This window comes from Bos javanicus, chromosome 15, assembly GCF_032452875.1.
Source record: "Bos javanicus breed banteng chromosome 15, ARS-OSU_banteng_1.0, whole genome shotgun sequence".
NCBI lineage: Eukaryota > Metazoa > Chordata > Mammalia > Artiodactyla > Bovidae > Bos > Bos javanicus.
The window spans coordinates 80,267,898-80,288,665 of NC_083882.1; the positions used below are offsets into that span (position 1 = coordinate 80,267,898).

Here is a 20,768-nt window from a genome sequence, read left to right on the forward strand (position 1 = left end):
TATTGTAAAGTTAAAAAATAAAATTTAAAAAAAACAGTGAATTTATAAAAATTGCAAATATTTTACATAAAATTTTTTCCAGTCACACCTACTAAATTTAGATTTCATAGACCCAGAGACTCTTGTTTCAAATGTGCTTATTTTATGTTTACACTATTATTACATTTTCAATTATACATAATCTTCATCTATTCATGGAAAACATAAATGACAAATTTCCTCAAAATTACCCAAAAGAAATGATAACTGTCTACCCCTTCTATTGAACCATGGGTCTCATCATATACTTTAACTTTCCATTTTATTTAGTTAAAGCTGTTCTGCTCCTTCATCTTTGTTGCTGAGACTAAAAATCATAGAGTACAACATTTAGGAATTACTGTGATGTAAAATGTAGCCACCATTTCCCCCTGTTTTACAGACTCTTCAGTTGGACTTCTGAGACACACGAAGAAAAGATTTCCATAAAATATGGGGACCGCTGTCAAGTGGGGTCCACATGTAGAGAAGGTTTTCTTCCTTCTGCTGAGTGCATTCTCAGGACAGCAATAAGGATAAATGTGTTCAGTTCAGTTCAGTTCAGTCACTCAGTCATGTCCAACTCTTTGCAACTCCATGAATCACAGCACGCCAGGCCTCCCTGTCCATCACCAACTCCCGGAGTTCACTCAAACTCACATCCCTCGAGTCGGTGATGGCATCTCATCCTCTGCCGTCCCCTTCTCCTCCTGCTTTCAATCCCTCCCAGCATCAGAGTCTTTTCCAATGATTCAACTCTTCTCATGAGGTGGTCAAAGTACTGGAGTTTCAGCTTCAGCATCATTCCTTCCAAAGAACACCCAGGACTGATCTCCTTTAGAATGGACTGGTTGGATCTCCTTGCAGTCCAAGGGACTCTCAAGAGTCTTCTCCAACACCACAGTTCAAAAGCATCAATTCTTTGGCACTCAGCTTTCTTCACAGTCCAACTCTCAAATCCATACATGACTACTGGAAAAACCATAGCCTTGACTAGATTAACCTTTGTTAGCAAAGTAATATCTCTGCTTTTGAATATGCCATCTAGGTTGGTCATAACTTTCCTTCCAAGGAGTAAGCATCTTTCAATTTCATGGCTGCAGTCACCATATGCAGTGATTTTGGAGCCCCCAAAAATAAAGTCTGACACTGTTTCCCCATCTATTTCCCATGAAGTGATGGGACCAGATGCCATGACCTTAGTTTTCTGAATGTTGAGCTTTAAGCCAACTTTTCCACTCTCCTCTTTCACCTTCATCAAGAGGCTTTTTAGTTCCTCTTCACTTTCTGCCATAAGGGTGGTGTTATCTGCAATATCTGAGGTTATTGATATTTCTTCTGGCAATCTTGATTCCAGCTTGTGCTTTTTCCAGCCCAGTGTTTCTTATGATGTACTCTGCATATAAGTTAAGTAAGTAGGGTGACAATATACAGCCTTGATGTACTCCTTTTCCTATTTGGAACCAGTCTGTTGTTCCATGTCCAGTTCTAACTGTTGCTGCCTGACCTGCATATGGGTGTCTCAAGAGGCAGGTCAGGTGGTCTGGTATTCCCATCTCTTTCAGAATTTTCGAGTTTAATGTGATCCACACGGTCAAAGGCTTTGGCATAGTCAATAAAGCAGAAATAGATGTTTTTCTGGAACTCTCTTGCTTTTTTCGATGATCCAGAGGATGTTGGCAATTTGATCTCTGGTTCCTCTGTCTTTTCTAAAACCAGCTTGAACATCTGGAAGTTCACAGTTCATGAATTGCTGAAGCCTGGCTTGGAGAATTTTTAGCATTACTCTACTAGCATGTGAGATGAGTGCAATTGTGTGGTAGTTTGAGCATTTCTTGGCATTGCCTTTCTTCTGGGATTGGAATGAAAACTGATCTTTTCCAGTCCTGTGGCCACTGCTGAGTTTTCAAAATTTGCTGGCATATTGAGTGCAGCACTTTCACAGCATCATCTTTCAGGTTTTGAAATAGCTTAACTAGAATTCCATCACCTCCACTAGCTTTGTTCATAGTGATGCTTTCTTTATAGTCCAACTTTAGTCTCAGCTTTCTTTATAGTCCAACTCTCACATTCATACATGACAACTGGAAAAACCATAGACTTGACTAGATGGACCTTTGTTGGCAAAGTAATATCTCTGCTTTTTAATATGGGGTCTAGATTGGTGATAACCTTTCTTCCAAGGAGTAAAGCATCTTCTAATTTCATGGCTACACTCACCATCTGCAGTGATTTTGGAGCCCAAAACAATAAAGTCTGCCACTGTTAGAAATGGACTTGGAACAATAGAATGGTTCCAAATTGGGAAAGAAGTCCATCAAAGCTGTATATTGTCACCCTGCTTATTTAATTTCAATGCAGAGTACATCTTGTGAAGTGCCAGGCTGGATGAAGGACAATCTGGAATCAAGATTTCTGGGAGAAATAACAATATCCTCAAGATGATGACATCACCCTTATGGCAGAAAGAGAAGAACTAAAGAGCTTCTTGATGAAAATTAAAGAGGAGACTGAAAAAGTTGGCTTAAAACTCAGCATTCAGAAAACTGAGATCATGGCATCTGGTCCCATAACTTCACGGAAATAGATGGGGAAGCAATGGAAACAGAGAGATACTTTATTTTGGGGGGAGAGGGCTCCCAAATCACTGCAGATGGTGACTACACCCATGAAATTAAAAGACGCTTGTTCTTTGGAAGAAAAGTTATGACTAGCCTGGACAGCATATTAAAAAACAGAGGCATTACTTTGCCAACAAAATCCATCTAGCCAAAGCTATGGTCTTTCCAGTAGTCATGTATGGATGTGAGAGTTGGATTGGAAAGAAGGCTGAGTGGTGAAGAATTGATGCTTTTGAACTGTGGTGTTGGAGAAGATTCTGAGAATCTCTTGGACTGCAAAGAGATCAATCCAGTCAATCTGAAAGCAAATAAACCCTGAATATTCTTTGGAAGGACTGATGTTGAAGCTGAAGCTCTAATATTTTGGCTACTTTATGTGAAAAACTGACTCCTTAGAAAAGACCCTGGTGCTGGGAAAGATTGAAGGAGGGAGGAGGAGTGGATGACAGAGGATGAGATGGTTAGATAGCATCACCGGCTCAATGGACATGAGTTTGAATAAGCTCCAGGAGTTGGTGAAGGACAGGGAAACCTGGCTTGCTGCAGTCCATGGGGTCGCAAAGAGTTGGACACAACTTAACCACTGAACTGAACATCACAATGTGGTCAATATGAATAGCACTTCATTTTTCAGCTGCCCAAACCATATAAATGAAACTAATAGACTTATATAATTTGAATAAATGTATAACAATATAGCACAGAAGGCAATGGTGACCCACTCCAGTATTCTTCCATGGAAAAATCCCACAGACGGAGGAGCCTGGTAGGCTGCAGTCCATGGGGTCACGAAGAGTCGGACACGACTGAGCGACTTCACTTTCACTTTTCGCTTTCATGCACTGGAGAAGGAAATGGCAACCCACTCCAGTGTTCTTGCCTGGAGAATCCCAGGGATGGTGGAGCCTGGTGGGCTGCCGTCTACGGGGTCGCACAGAGTTGGACACTATTGAAGCAACTCAGCAGCAGCAGCAGCAGCAGCAGCATAACAGTATAGGATGCTTGGGGCTGGTGCACTGGGATGACCCAGAGGCATGGTACAGGGAGGGACGTGGGAGGGGGGTTCAGGATGGGGAACACTTGTACACCCATGGCAGATTTATGTTGATGTATGGCAAAACCAATACAATATTGAAAAGTAATTAGCCTCCAATTAAAATAAATACATTTATATTAAAAAAATATATAGGGCTTTGATAGTGATTCAGAGGGTAAAGAATTTGCCTGCAGTGCAGGAGACCAGGATTTGATCCCACAGATTGGGAAGAGTACTTGGGGAAAAGAATGGCAAGGCACTTCAGTATTTGTGCCTGGAGAATTCTTCCATATAGCAATAATAAGAACCCAATTTGTTGGGTTCTTAAAATCCATGCAGCATATTAAAATAGCTTCCTTCATATGTTTGCTTAATTACAGCAATCCTTTGAAATATACACTATACTAACCCATTTTACAATAAAGAAATACAATACAATAAAGAAATTCTTTGGCCTTCTGATTTCAAATCTCATTGTCTTAATTATTAAATATTATGAGGTCTTTGAACAATTGCACTCATCTTGTTAGCATTCAGGTTTATAGTTCACAACATTTTAAGTTACTAAATAAGTTATTCACTCATTTATCTATACACGCTTATCACAAGTTATTGTTGTGCATCTTTCAAAACTCAGATGATGTGATGCTGGAGGCTAGAAGTAAGATGATGGACAAGACAACTGCAAAAGGTTAAGTTAGGTGGATAACCAAGTCCAGAACATTTAACTCTTGGACCCTGGCTCACAGCTCAGTTATAGAAGAACTAGAAGAGGAATCAGATATTATAGTCCCCAGTTTGCTATAGACATCACATACTTCTTTCCTCTGTAACATTCTACCTTCCTAAGGAAGTCCATCTCTTCCTCTCAGTTAAATAGACTGCTTAGGGAAAGACAATATGCTGCCAGAGTGTTAAAATTCAATTTATCTAACACTACTGCCCCCCTGCTGCTGCTGCTAAGTCACTTCAGTCATGTCTGACTCTGTGCAACCCCATAGACGGCAGCCCACCAGACTCCCCCATCCCTGGGATTCTCCAGGCAAGAACACTGGAGTGGGTTGCCATTTCCTTCTCCAATGCATGAAAGTGAAAAGTGAAAGTGAAGTCGCTCAGTTGTGTCTGACCCTTAGCATGGACTGCAGCCTACCAGGCTCCTCCGTCCATGGGATTTTCCAGGCAAGAGTACTGGAGTGGGGTGCCATTGCCTTCTCCGGTTAATTAAGCACTATCATCTAAATAGCACACAAGTTAACAAAGGCACAGAAAAAAATATATATTACAAATTCAGGGATAAAATATAGCAAAGTGAATGACTTTTAGCTCAAGCAATACATATGTGAAATATATAAAGATTTTGCATAAGAAAAGAAACAAGACTCAAAACTATATTTCCAATTTTTGTTAAAAAATCTAGAAAAGAAAGTAAAAAGTAATCCCAAGTAATCTACCTTTTTCAGATCAATGACACAAAAAACATTTTTTCTTTCCCTAGATCTGAGTATGTGTATTCACACTCGCAGATCTGAGGGAGAAAGTAGGTTCCTACATATCAGAGGCCACAAACCAGATCCACAAACAGCTGTCTAGGAAAACAATGATTATATTCTTCTCTCTTCTCATTCCAGACTGACCATCAAACAAGTGCATTCATAAGAACCAGAAAGCTATCATGACCCATAGTTCAGTTTTACTTAGTAAGTTAGGGGAAGAGTACAGAAGGTTGGTCTTCTTAAAGATTCGTAGCCCCTCAAAATAGATGACAATAAAAAGAAAATAAATTCAAAGTACTGAGCTCACAGCATGTGTATCCTGTTTACTATTATCAGCAGTAAGAGCATACCTGTGCTCCAGGGAATACATAGTAGGAATTTTCACTTAGAGAGGGGCTCCTCAAAATGAAATGACTTCAAAGAACCTAAAATTTCATTCTAAAAGCAGTTCTGAAATAGTTGATCTGAGGTGCAGAACTCTATGCTTCATTTCTAACAATATCCAAGGAGATGTTACTACTGTCAACCCAGGAAAACATATTAAAGGACAGCAGTCTAGACTAAGTACAGCTTATTTATTCTCAGTCCGAAGAACAATTGAAACACAGACACAAAGAATATGAAAACTGATCTTATAAATGTAGAGACATTTGAGCCAAAGATTAAGAGTAACCACTTATTGGAAATTGAGGCATGGCCATCTTAGTGACTATGTTTCTCCTGAGGACTCTCTTCAGTGCTTGTTTTACATATTTGTTCCTCAGAGTGTAGATCAATGGATTAAGTACTGGACTTACAAAGGTGTAGAAAACAGCTATTATCTTGGATTCTTCCACCGTCTTGTCTGTTGGTGGTCTTACGTACATGCAGAAGAGTGTCCCATAAAATAGCGTTACAGCCATCATGTGGGAACCACAGGTGGAGAATGCCTTGCGCCTTCCTTCTGCTGATTTGATCCTCAGGATTGCAGTGAGAATTAAGGCGTAAGAAGTCAGGATGATGATGAGGGAGTTGGAGAGGTTGAAGCCTGCTGATATCAACATGGCATGCTCTTTGACATAAGTATCAGAGCAAGAAAGCTTGATGAGTGGCGGGTCAGCACAGTAGAAATGGTTGATGATGTTGGATCTACAGAAGGTCAAGTGGAAGGTCAGGATGGCCTGGAAGAGTCCATCTGAGAAGCCATAGACATAAGGAAATGTGGCCAAGCTTATGCAGATGCACCTGGACATCTTCACACTGTAGTGCAGAGGGTTGCATATGGCCACGTAGCGGTCATAGGCCATTGCTGCCAGCATGTAAAACTCAGTGAGGAGAAGTGCTATGAAAAGGTAACATTGTACAAAGCAGCCAGCGAAGCTGATGGTCTTCTTCTGTGATACCAGATTAGTCAGCATCTGTGGGGCTGCAGTAGAGGTATAGCACAAGTCTACAAAGGATAAATGAGTAAGGAAGAAGTACATGGGTGTGTGAAGGTGAGAGTCCAGTCTGATTAACACCATCATGCCCAGGTTGCCTAGGAGGGCGACCAGGTAAATGACCAGAAACAGCACAAAGAGGAGAGGCTGGAGCTCTGGACGATCTGTGAGCCCCAGGAGGATGAATTCTCTTAGTATGGTGTCATTGGTGAAGGGCATTTTCTGCACTTGAAACAGATGGAATCAGAGACATGAAGGTGCACTTTTTATTACTATTGAAATGATTTTTATCTATACCTCCAGATCATTCAAAATGAATACTATTGTAAGATGAAGTTTTGCTTCTACTGAGCCATTGTTTCAGGTTCTTTAATACAGAACTATTATTTTATTTCCTTCCTTTATTTCCTTCCTACCTTGTATCTACATCTGTACCTAAGGATAACTATGCTTATAGCTATGTCCATATGTGTAAGTGAACTGCATATTCCGTATCTCCCTGCACTTTTTAAGCTTCTGCATTTTACATACCTTTATAGCCCCAGCTTCAAGGCTGTCCTTTATGAAGTATTTTCACTCCTCTCCCATCATACATAAAACTGAATTACTCCCTTTCTGCTTTTTACTTCCACCACACACCCTATATCCTCTCATTTATTGTTTAGCACATCACTAAAATGGATCCACTTGCTCCTTATATGTTAGTTCTTCAAGGACAGAGTAAATTATTCTTCATTACTGTTCTGTGATTTCTAAGGGCATATTTATATGCTACTTTAATGGCACCCCACTCTACTACTCTTGCCTGGAAAATCCCATGGATAGAGGAGCCTGGTAGGCTGCAGTCCATGGGGTCACTGAGGGTCGGGCATGACTGAGTGATTTCACTTTCACTTTTCACTTTCATTCATTGGAGAAGGCAATGGCAACCCACCCCAGTGTTCTTGCCTGGAGAATCCCAGGGACAGGGGAGCCTGGTGGGCTGCCGTCTATGGTGTCGCACAGAGTTGGACACGACCGAAGTGACTTAGCAGTAGCAGGTAAAATAGAAAAGAAAAAAAAAATAGCATGAGCATGAAATACCAAACTACTTGCAATCTTTTATTCTGAATTCCCACAGAATGATTCACAGTGTTATATCTTTCAAGGGAAAAACAGGGGCTTACAAACTGTTTGATAAAACAATTGCTCCAAGAAGCTTATTAATCAAGATAATCTACAGAACATCTGTGTCAGAAAGTCACATGGGACAGTGGAGTCTCACACTTAACATTTATCCCAATGATCCTAACACAGATGTTCCCAGAATCACACTTTAAAAATATAATTACAAACCAAAACACAAAGGCACAGTCACCAGAGTCCTATAAGCACATGACAAATCAATGAACAAAGAATTTTTAGATGAAATAAATTCTCACATAGTATTTTGAGGATGGTCTAAAGCAATGACAGAGTGTTTTCATAAAGAAAAGAAACAAGCTCAGCATAAAAGGTATTTAAGTTATTAAATATGACCTCCATCTGTCTAGGCATATGACAATTTGTGGCTTACTAGTTCATCGTCACTTCTAAATAAGTACTGAGTCCCCTCTTTTGTACTCCACACATGCTTTTATGTTTTTATTTCTCTCACACTTCATTTTTTTTAAACTTGCCCAGTTCTTGTCTCATTTCCAAATAAGTCACTAAAACTTACTGTAGCTATAGTTTAGAAATACAGTTTAAAAAAGTGCTTTTGTACCTATACCTCCCTTCCATTTTATATTAAGTACTTAATATACATCTATGGAATATGCTAATAGTAGTTACCGATAGTAGATAATGATTCTTACCCGGAAGGCACTTCATTTCCTTATTTTAAATGGAAATAGTAATATCTGTTTTCTTTTACTCTAAAATCTTTACAGAGATCACAGAGTAGTCCAAAAGTATTTATTGATAATTAATACATTATGTATTTATGCACTGTAGATGGAAAAATGAACCAAAGCTTCAAAATCCCTGCCTTTCTGGCATTCACATTCTAGTGGACACAGAAGGATAATGCCACAATAAATCATTAGTGTTTCAGATGACTCTGGCATGGAGGAAAAGAAAGAAAATGAAGGAAAGGTTGTTTAAATTTTAAACAGCAACATTAACAAGGAACTCATGTAAAAAGGGACTTTTTAAATAACAATCTGAAAGAGAAAGAAAAATCAATCAGGAATTCAAAGGAGAATATTCTAGGAAGGATAAGGACCAGAGGCAAAGATACCATGTGTGATACATTTGGAAACCTGTAGGTCTATGTGAAGTGGACATGGAACAACACCCTGGATCCAAATCGGGAAAGGAGTATACCAAGGCTGTATATTGTCACCCTGCTTATTTAACTTATATGCAGAGTACATCATGAGAAATGCTGGGCTGGATGAAGCACAAGGTGGAATCAAGATTACTGGGAGATATATTAATAATGTCAGATATTCAGATGACACCATCCTTATGGCAGAAAGTGAAGCAAAACGAAAGAGCCTCTTGATGAAAGTGAAAGAGGAGAGTGAAAAAGTTGCCTTTAAACTCAATATTCAGAAAACTAAGATCATGGCATCTGGTCTCATCACTTCATGGCTAATAGATGGGGAAAGAATGGAAACAGCAACAGACTTTATTTTGAGGGGCTCTAAAATCACTGCAGATGGTGACTGCAGCCATGAAATTAAAAGATCCTTGCTCCTTGGAAGAAAAGTTATGACCAACCTAGACAGCATATTAAAAAGCAGAGACATTACTTTGCCAACAAAGGTCCATCTAGTCAAGGCTGTGGTTTTTCCATTTGTCATGTATGGATGTGAGAGTTGGATTCTAAAGAAAGCTGAGTCATGAAGAATTGATGCTTTTAAATTGTGGTGTTGGAGAAGACTCTTGAAGTCCTTTGGTAAACAAGGAGATCCAACCAGTCCATCCTAAAGAAAATCAGTCCTGAATATTCATTGGAAGGACTGATGCTGAAGCTGAAACTCCAATACTTTGGCCACCTGATGTGAAGAACTGGTCTATTGGAAAAGACCCTGATTCTGGGAAACACTGGAAGTGGGAGAAGAGGACTACAAAGGCTGAGATGGTTGTATGGCATCACTGACTCAATGGACATGAGTTTGAGTAAACCCTGGGAGTTCGTGATGGACAGGGAAGCCTGTCTGCTGTGGTTCATGGCATCACAAAGAGTCAGACACAACTGAACAACTGAACTGAACTGAACTGAGGCCTATATGTGCATGTACAGAATTCATACAGAGGAATGCAGAAAGTCAGAGCTGATACCTCCACTAAAGCACAGATGTTTCACTTCACTGAGAGACTGATTTATCTCTGCCTATGAGATTTTATCAAGATACCACAACATTCACTGGAGAAAAAGAAGTTAATTGGTGGTTTATTTCAGCTTTCCTATAAGAAGTGTCTAAAAATGAATAAGCTGAAATCAGGTTATCTGCTTGTATGCCAGCAACAAGGTGGCTTAGGAGATTTTTCATGTTCTTCGACACCCAAGAATCCCAGAGAGAGAAGAGGTAGTAGTTATTGGAAGAGAAAATGCTAGAAAGAAAAAGATCAGGATGTAGAAATTTCAGGTTTATTAAGACATGGCAGGAAATTAGACTGAAGGACCACTCCACTATTGCAGAAGGACTTGTTTATTACATGTCACATAATGATTGCTTCTGGGATCTGAAAAGGTCTTGATTCACTGTCTCAGTGACCTGTGTGAATCCAGCCATACCCCGACTGGAGGGCAGCAGGAGTACTGATAGGTGGCGAGATACCAAAACATCTATGGAGAGTAAGAAAGAAAATCACAGCTGACCTGGCTACCTTTGTTAGCCTAGAATGACAGGTGAGCATCTTCTTAATAGGGCATTTGTGGGTTTACTCCCTCACAGCCAAGGAGAGCCTCTCTCTGATGGAGGAAGAGACAGCAAAGGAGCAATTCAAGGACAGTTGCTGCTGCTAAGTAGCTTCAGTCATGTCCGACTCTGTGAGACCCCATAGATGGCAGCCTACCAGGCTCCCCCATCCCTGGGATTCTCCAGGCAAGAACACTGAAATGGGTTTCCATTTCCTTCTCCAGTGCATGAAAGTGAACATGAAGTCGTTCAGTCATGTCTGACTCTTAGCAACCCCATGGACTGCAGCCTACCAGGCTCCTCCATCCATGGGATTTTCCAGGCAAGAGTACTGGAGTGGGGTGTCATTGCCTTCTCTGTCAAGGACAGGAGAAAGCTACAAACTGTTAAACCTGGGTAACTAGGACAATCTACACAATAGACACAATCCAGTAACAGAGAAAATATACAACATCCTTGTTCAAAAATAATTAAGGATTTCAAGACAGTGAGGAAGAACATCATATTTAATCTGTAAAGTTTCTGAAAACAGAGCCCTGTCAACGGCATTAGTTACATGCACATGAAATCAGCCATTCCTACAGCACTCAGGCCAGCAGAACTGACAATAGGGTATATGGAGCAGGAGAGTATCCTGTTCTGCAAAAAAGAAATGGAAGGAAGAAAGAAAGCAAGGTAACAGAGTCCAGGAAGAAGAGTTCAGCTCTGATGAGATCACCCTAGAGAGGAACCCAGCTCAGTGGGCTAGAGCTCGAGATTGAGAACCAGAGGAGAAGGGGGCAACAGAAGAGATGGTTGGATAGCATCACAGACTCAATGAACATGAGTGTGAGCAAACTCCAGGAGATAGTGAATGACAGTGAAGCCTAGTGCACTGCAATCCATGGAGTGGCAAAAAGTCAGACATGATTAGGTGCCTGAACAACAGCTGCTGCTAAGTCACTTCAGTCGTGTCCGACTCTGTGCAACCCCATAGACGGCAGCCCACCAGGCTCCGCTGTCCCTGGTATTCTCCAGGCAAGAACACTGGAGTGGGTTGCCATTGCCTTCTCCAATGCATGAAAGTGAAGGTGAGTCACTCAGTCGTGTCTGACTCTTCGCGATCCCGTGGACTGCAGCCTACCAAGCTCCCCTGTCCATGGGATTTTCCAGACAAGTGAAACATAGAGATTAGCATTTGTATATTTTGGTCAAACAGTGTAAAAGTTGGTGGACCTGCTTGAGATTTTACAACAATCTCCTCTTCACTTAAAAATAAGACAAACAAGACTTACTTCTGGTTTGGGTATGAACCCATTTTCTCAACGTCTGTTTAGGAAAGTTCATTGATGCCTCTCTAAGCTGAATACCATTGATGTATTTCTAGCAGGATTTGGGAGGTAGGAGCCTGTTCTTAAAGCAAATCTCAGAGGTACTTAGCAGCAGCAGAAACAAGTGTGTCATTAGGAATCAGCCCTTCAGGGATTCACTGTAACACTGTGGGATCAAAGAGCTAATCATGTGTTTCAGACATATTTTTTCATATTTTCTAAATTATTACTTGCCGTGAGAGTGACATGGAAGGCAAGCAATGATTTCATTTTCACATTTTGAAGATGGTCATATTTTATGTTTTATTTTTCTTTTATACTGAAACTTCCTCTTCTCCTAAAATCCAGAGCTCTTAGCAATGTCCTTTCTAATGGACATCCATGTCTTGGGCAAGATTAGGCATGAGCAGGACTATGAAATAGACTATGAAATTGGCAGTCACCTTATTGAGCACTTCTTGTGTGGAGCACTTTCCCTTGGCAATTTAATTGATTCCTCAAAATGACACTTGGAGGTAGGGACTCCTTCCTGTCATTTCAGCTAAAGAATCAGACCTCCACTAAAGGAAGAGTAAAGCCTATGCCACATGTCTAGACAGTGGCAGGGTAGGTTTTTTTTTTAATTAATTTATTTATTTTACTTTACAATATTGTGTTGGTTTTGCCATACATTGACTTGAATCAGACACGAGTATAGATGTGTTCCCCATTCTGAACCCTCCTCCCACCTCCCTCCCCATCCCATCCCTCTGGGTCATCCCAGTGCACCAGCCCTGAGCACCCTGTATCATGCATCAAACCTGGACTGGTTTAGGTTTTGAATTTCTGCCTTCCTGTACCCAACTGACTAGTTTTTCTTTTTCTTTCTTTTTTTTATTTTTTAAGTTATGAAAGTGTGATAACACATATGCAGGAGACTTGGGAAATACAGAATGAAGTGACATATAGTTCCACTATATTTTACAATTATTTTTAAGTATGAAAATAAATTTTTAGTTGAATTTTTAATATCAAACTCTCAAAAATTGATTAAAAAAATACATAGGAACATAGAAGGGTATAGTAGTCCTGAAAACACCACAAATCAATTCAACATAATTAAGATTTATACAATTTTCACACAACAGTAAGATAAAAATTCTATTCAAGTTCCCACAGAGTATAAACTAAGAGACACTGGAACATATCCAGGGACATAAAAGAGGGTGCAAAATGTTCAGGGTCTGAACGTATTGAAACCATACAGAGTCTGTTCTCTTATCACTGGAGAATTATGTTAGAAATTGATATCAAAATATTTTTGAAAATAACCCATATATTTTCAAGTGCAATGTGACATTTGCCAAGAGAGGTCTTTGACTTAGCCACTGAAAGCTTTAATAAAGTTAGAAAACTGAAAAAAAGAAAAAGAAAATGGGTGATTGCAAAGAAGAACACATTTAAATGAGAAATTAATAGCAAACATACTTTCAAAACCACTTTTTCAACTATGGGAAGGGAAGCTGCCTTTCCTTAACGTGAAGTCAGTTTGTCCTTTTTCTCTCACCTTTCTTTAAAATTCTTGTTTCAGTTTCTTTTCAGTCAGTGCTTTCCTTGTTCTCCTCTGGTTCATGTTAATCTTGAAACTAGGAAATGCTTACATGGAAGGATTCTCAGAGGATGCTTTCTTGCCTCCACAGAACTGGGTTTCACCTCCGTCCTCCACTCTGTCTTACCACTTTGCCCCATCCTGGGCCGACGCACTCAGTTTTCATCTCCTACTAATATTTCTGTTGCCACCACTACACTGCAATCTCTTATCTGTAAGAACTGTAATCTCCACAGTTTAGCTTGTGCCCTGGAGATTAATACTTGATCAACAAGCACTGATGGGGAGAATCAAGATCCCACATGCCATGTGTCTCATGATGTGGCCAAAAAAAAAAAAAAAAGTTAGCAAATATTGATGAATAATTTAAGGAGTGTGTGCAGTGTATAATTCAGCAAATATACTGCACTCCTTGTCTTCTTGTATATTGCTTCCCAGGTACATTTGCATTTATTGAATACACAACCTCATCCCTCATACTTGAAATTCTGTAGGGAGATCATATGGGGTGAGTGACTCTCTTGTTTAACAACTGCAGGGGGAAAAAATGAATGGAAATAATTGATTATGGGTAATAGACATCAAATCCTTAATATGTGTGAGGCATTGACCTCACCACTTTACATGGATTAGTTCAGTCAATCCTCACAAACTCTTTGGGTCATCAGTATTATTATATTCACTTTACAAAAGGGAAACTGAGGACAGTGGAGGATAATTAACTTTCTCTGTCATATTGCTATTAATAAATTTTGAGAAAGGGTTTAAACAGATTAATAGATGGTCTTTAATATCATGTTGTTTAGGAAAGAAATGTGGCAAGCTCACACAGTGCTACATTCTGGGTAGAGGCAATCATTCATTCATTCATTTCTTCATTAATCTATATAGTTAATAAATTTTCAAGGAAAAACTTTTGCTTGCACTTTGCTATGAATATAGAGAGTATAATAGAAACGTAAATGATGATTTGTGTCCTTAAACCATTTCCTTTTCACAGTGGGAAAGGTGAGATATGCATATTTAAAGTCACACAATAGGATTTTAGATTGTTAAGAATTCTTCATGAAGACCATTCTGGAAAGTGGTAGTATGTAGAGATTGCACTTAATTCTCCATAATGAGAAAGGGCTATAATAATAGTTCAAGAAATATTTATTGAGAATCATCTTATTCACAGGTTTTGTGAAAAATGTTCACTTCATTTCAAACAGTGGGCAAAACTACACATGCACCTTGCCTCCATGGAGCTGAGACCTCCAAAGTTATGCTGTTTCTCCTGGTTCATGGACAACATTGAAGGGCAACAGCCTAGACTAATAAGTGTAGTTCATTGTTCCAGACCTGAGTATTTTTTGGTGAAATATTCTTCCATAAAGACATATGTTGGGAGCCGCGTTAGGCATTACTGATAAAATGGAGGTACGGCCCCAACCCCCTCTCCTCATTCCGCAGGCACGGTCCCGGCATGAAGGAGTTAGCTCTTGTGATTCTGACTTGTTTCTTCCTTTCTTTGGTTGAGTTGGCTGGAAAGAATGTTAAGGTGCTTATTGTTCTTGACAGGAGCATGAGAAAGCACAAAGCCTTCTGCAGTTGTGCCCAGAAAATAATCCATAAAGTTAACCACTGACATTTATTCAAGAATCTTTACAAAGAATGTTCCAGGATCAGCACATAGGCCGCAGCTTGAGCCAGGGGAAGGATTGTTATCTGAGACCTGCTTGTGAGGGGAATGTTTATGGCAAAAGAAGTTTGCTGAGCTTAGGGTTAATTAAGAATAGATAGAAGCCTTTTTAGGAGACAGTGATCTTAAGAAGCCTTTTTAGGAGACAGTAATCTTTAGATACTAGGGGCAAACAGGATCTAGAAAGATAAGAAATAAACTGAGGAATGTAGCATGAGTCACAATGTAATCACAAGTTAAGTATAGGACACATAAGAGGAAGTAGATAGTAAAGCTGATTCTGAGAGAATCGCTGAAGCAGGAACTCTGTTTGTAGGACAACAATGATTTCTGGAGACAATAAATTTGGGTGGGGGAAACTAAAAATGTCAAACCTATGACCTAATGCTTTTGTCAAAGTATAGAAGAAAACCTGAAGCTTGAAATAAACATGTAGTCCTGTACTTTGAGTCAGAGGCTACATCATTGCCCGCCGACACCACTCACCCCTTCAGGCTGATTCCCTGGCTGCTGGAGCTGGACTTCGGCAGATATAGTCATAAAGAACCTGAAAACCCATCACGATAATGCAAAGGCCTTTGAGTCAAAGGTTAAGAGTTACCGTTTATTGGAAATTGGAGGCGTTGCCGTCTGAGTGACCATATTTCTTCGGGATCCTCTTCAGTGCTTGTTTTACATTGTTGTTCCACAGGCTGTCAATCAATGGATTAAGTACTGGACGTACAAAGGTGTAGAAAACAGCTATTATCTTGGATCCTTCAGCATTCTTATCTGTCGGTGATCTTAAATATGTGCAGAAGATTGCCCCATAATATAGGGTTACAATCGTCACGTGGGAACCACAGGTGGAGAATGCCTTGTGCCTTCCTTCTGCTGATTTGATCCTGAGGATGACAGCAAGAATGAAAGCATAAGACACAGGATGGTGATGAGGCAGTTGCAGAGGTTGAAGCCTGTTGATATGAGCAAATAAAGCTCTTTGACATGAGTTTAAGACCAAGTAAACTTAATGAGTGGTGGGTCAGCAGAGTAGAAATGGTTGACGACATTTGATCTACAAAAGTTCAAACAAAAAGTCAGGATGGCCTGGAAGAGTCAAGTTTGTGCAGATGCACCCGGACATCTTCACACTGTAGTGCAGAGGGTTGTATATGACCACATAGTGGTCATAGGCCATTGCTGTCAGCATGTAAAACTCAGTGAGGAGAAGTGCTATGAAAAAATAACTGTGCAAAGCAACCAGCAAAGCTGATGGTCTTCTTCTGAGATACCAGGTTAGTCAGCATCTGTGGGGCTGCAGTAGAGGTATAGCACAAGTCTACAAGGGATAAATGAGTGAGGAGGAAGTACATGGGCGTGTGAAGGTGAGAGTCCAGTCTGATTAAAACCATCATGCTCAGGTTGCCTAGGAGGGTGACCAGGTAAATGACCAGAAACACTCTCTTCTAAACTCTCTTCTAAAAAGAAGAGAGACTGGAGCTTTGGGTGATCCATGAGCCCCAGGAAAACGAATTCTCTTAGTGCAGTGTCATTGGTGAGGGGCATTTTCTACACTTGAAACAAATGCAACCAAAGGAGATAAGAAGGTACACATTTTATTACAATTGAAATGATTTTTCTAATACTCTAGATGTTACTCAAAATGAATATTGTCATACACGGCTGCTTTACTTCTATTAAGCCATTGTTTCAGTTTCTTTCTTTTTTTTAATACTGAACTATTATTTTATTTCCATCTTTTACCTATTCTTGTATCTATGGCTGTATCTATAGATAACTATGCTTCTAACCATAGCTACATTCATGGTCACAAGTGAGGTGCATAATCGTTATCTCCCTGCACTATTTTTCCTTCTGCAACTCTACTTATCTTATAAGGCCAAGTTCAAGGCTAGTCCCTTGTGATGCATTTCTCACTCTTCTGTCATTATACCTGAGATTGAATTAATCCCCTTCTGTTTTATACTTCCCAAATACCCTATAAACTCTAATTTATTCTTCAGCACATTACATCACCAAAGGAGATCCACTTTCTACTCATGTGTTAGTTCTCCAGTTCAGTTCAGTTCAGTTCAGTCACTCAACCGTGTCTGAATTGTTGCAACCCCATGAACTGCAACAGGCCAGGCTTCCCTGTCCATCATCAACTCCCGGAGTTTACCCAAACTCGTGTCCATTGAGTTGGAGAAGACATCCAACCATCTCATCCTCTGTCGTCCCCTTCTCCTCCTGCCCTCAATCCCTCCCAGCATCAGGGTCTTTTCCAATGAGTCAACTCTGCATCAGGTGGCCAAATTACTGGAGTTTCAGCTTCGGCATCACTCCTTCCAATGAACACTCAGGACTGATCTCCTTTAGGATGGACTGGTTGGATCTCCTTGCAGTCCAAAGGACTCTCAAAAGGCTTATCCAACACCACAGTTCAAAAGTATCAATTCTTCGGCACTCAGCCTTCTTTATAGTCCAACACTCACATCCATATGTGACTACTGGAAAAACCATAGCCTTGACTAGATGGACCTTTATTGACAAAGTAATGTCTCTGCTTTTGAATATGCTATCTAGATTGGTCATAACTTTCCTTCCAAGGAGAAAGCATATTTTAATTTCATGGCTGCAGTCACCATCTGCAGTGATTTTGGACCCCAAAAAATAGTCAGTCACTATTTCCACAGATTCCCCATTGATTTGCCATGAAAAGATGGGACTGGATGCCATAATCTTACTTTTCTGAATGTTGAGCTTTAAGCCAACTTTTTCACTCTCCTCTATCACTTTCATCAAGAAGCTCTTTAGTTTCTCTTCACTTTCTGCCATAAGGGTGGTGTCATCTGCATATCTGAGGTTATTGATATTTCTCCCCACAATCCTGGTTCCAGCTTGTGCTTCATCCAGCCCAAGGTTTCTCATGATATAGTCTGCACATAAGTTAAATAAGCAGGGTGACAATATACAGGCTTGGCTTACTCCTTTTCCTATTTGGAACCACTCCATTGTTCCATGTCCAGTCCTAACTGTTGCTTCCAGACCTGCATTCAGGTTTGTCAAGAGGCAGGTCAGGTGGTCTGGTATTCCCATCTCTTGAAGAATTTTCCACAGTTTATGGTGATCCACACAGTCACAGGCTCTGGCATAGTCAATAAAGCAGAAATAGATGTTTGGTTTTTTTGTTGTTGTTGTTGTTTTTGAAACTCTCTTGCTTTTACAATGATCCAGCGGATGGTGGCAATTTGATCTCTGGTTCCTCTGCCTTTTCTAAAACCAGTTTGAAAATCTGAAAGTTCACGGTTCATGTATTGCTGAAGCCTGGCTTGGAGAATTTTGAGCATTACTTTGCTAGTGTGTGAAATGTGTGCAATTGTGTGACAGTTTGAACACTCTTTGATATTGCGTCTTTGGGACCGGAATGAAAATTGACCTTTTTCAGGCCTATAGCCACTGCTGTGTTTTCCATACTTGCTGACATATTGAGTGCATCTTTTTCATAGCATCATCCTTTAGGATTAGAAATAGCTCAGCTGGGAATCTATCACCTCGACTAGCTTTGTTCATAGTGATGATAGTGATACCTCCTGAGGCCCGCTTGACTTCACACTACAGGTTGCTTGAATCCAGGTGAGTGATGATACCATAGTGGTTATCTGGGACATTAAGGTCTTTTTTGTATAGTTCTTCTGTGTATTCTTGCCGCCTCTTCTTAATATCTTCTGCTTTGTTAGGTCCATGCCATTTCTATCCTTTATATAGCCCATCTTTGCATGAACTGCTTCCTTGGTATATCCAATTTGCTTGAGGAATTCTCTAGTCTTTCCTAGTCTATTGTTTTCCATTTCTTTTCACTGATCACTTGGGTTTGCTTTCTTATCTTTCCTTGCTATTCTTCCGAAATCTGTATTCAGATGGATATATCTTTCCTTTTCTCCTTTGCCTTTCACATCTCTTCTTTTCTCAGCTATTTGTAAGGTCTCCTCAGACAATCATTTTGCCTTTTTGTGTTTCTTCTTGGGGATGGTTTTGATCACTGTTCCAGTACAATGTTATGAATCCTCGTCCGTTGTTCCCCAGGCACTCTACCTACCGATTTATACCCTTGAATCTATTAACCTCAATCAGATCAGATCAGATTAGTCACTCAGTCATGTCTGACTCTTTGTGACACCATGAATCACAGCACGCCAGGCCTCCCTGTCCATCACCAACTCCTGGAGTTCACTGAGACTCATGTCCATCGAGTCAGTGATGCCATCCAGCCATCTCATCCTCTGTCATCCCCTTCTCCTCCTGCCCCCAATTCCTCCCAGCATCAGAGTCGTTTCCAATGAGTCAACTCTTCGCATGAGGTGGCCAAAGTACTGGAGTTTCAGCTTTAGCATCATTCCTTCCAAAGAAATCCCAGGGCTGCTCTCCTTCAGAATGGACTAGTTGAAACTCCTTGCAGTCCAAGGGACTCTCAAGAGTCTTCTCCAACAACACAGTTCAAAAGCATCAATTCTTCAGCACTCAGCCTTCTTCACAGTCCAACTCTCACATCCATACATGACCACAGGAAAAACCATAGCCTTGAATAGACGGACCTTTGATGGCAAAGTAATGTCTCTGCTTTTTAATATGCTATCTAGGTTGGTCATAACTTTCCTTCCAAGGAGTAGGCGTGTTTTAATTTCATGGCTGCAGTCACCATCTGCAGTGATTTTGGAGCCAAAAAAAATAAAGTCTGACACTGTTTCCCATCTATTTCCCATGAAGTCATGGGACTGGATACCACGATCTTCGTTTTCTGAATGTTGAGCTTTAAGCCAACTTTTTCACTCTCCACTTTCACCTTCATCAAGAGGCTTTCTAGTTCCTCTTCACTTTCTGCCATAAGGGTGGTGTCATCTGCATATCTGAGGTTATTTATATTTCTCCCGGCAATCTTGATTCCAGCTTGTGTTTCTTCCAGTCCAGCGTTTCTCATGATGTACTCTGCATATAAGTTAAATAAACAGGGTGACAATATATAGCCTTGACGAAGTCCTTTTCCTATTTGGAACCAGTTTGTTGTTCCATGTCCAGTTCTAACTGTTGCTTCCTGACCTGCATATAGGTTTCTCAAGAGGCAGATCAGGTAGTCTGGTATTCCCATCTCTTGAAGAATTTTCCACAGTTTATTATGATCCATACAGCCAAAGGCTTTGGCATAGTCAATAAAGCAGAAATAGATGTTTTTCTGGAACTCTCTTGCTTTTTCCATGATCCAGCGAATGTTGGCAATTTGATCTCTGGTTCCTCTGCCTTTTCTAAAACCAGCTTGAACATCAGGAAGTTCATGGTTCACATATTGCTGAAGCCTGGCTTGGAGAATTTTGAGCATTACTTTACTAGTGTGAGATGAGTGCAATTGTGTGGTAGTTTGAGCATTCCTTGGCATTGCCTTTCTTTGGGACTGGAATGAAAACTGACCTTTTCCAGTCCTGTGGCCACTGCTGAGTTTCCCAAATTTGCTGGTATATTGAGTGCAGCACTTTCACAGCATCATCTTTCAGGATTTGAAAGAGCTCAACTGGAATTCCATCACCTCCACTAGCTTTGTTCGTAGTGATGCTTTCTAAGGTCCACTTGAGTTCACATTCCAGGATGTCTGGCTCTAGGTCAGTGATCACACCATCGTGATTATCTGGGTCGTGAAGATCTGTTTTGTACAGTTCTTCTGTGTATTCTTGCCATCTCT

General features: G+C 40.3%; 1 pseudogene; it reads right to left on the bottom strand.

Moving 5' to 3' along the window:
- Positions 1-5,830: 5,830 nt before the first annotated feature.
- LOC133261105 (olfactory receptor 5M11-like) lies at positions 5,831-16,603 on the bottom strand (annotated as a pseudogene).
- Positions 16,604-20,768: the final 4,165 nt, after the last annotated feature.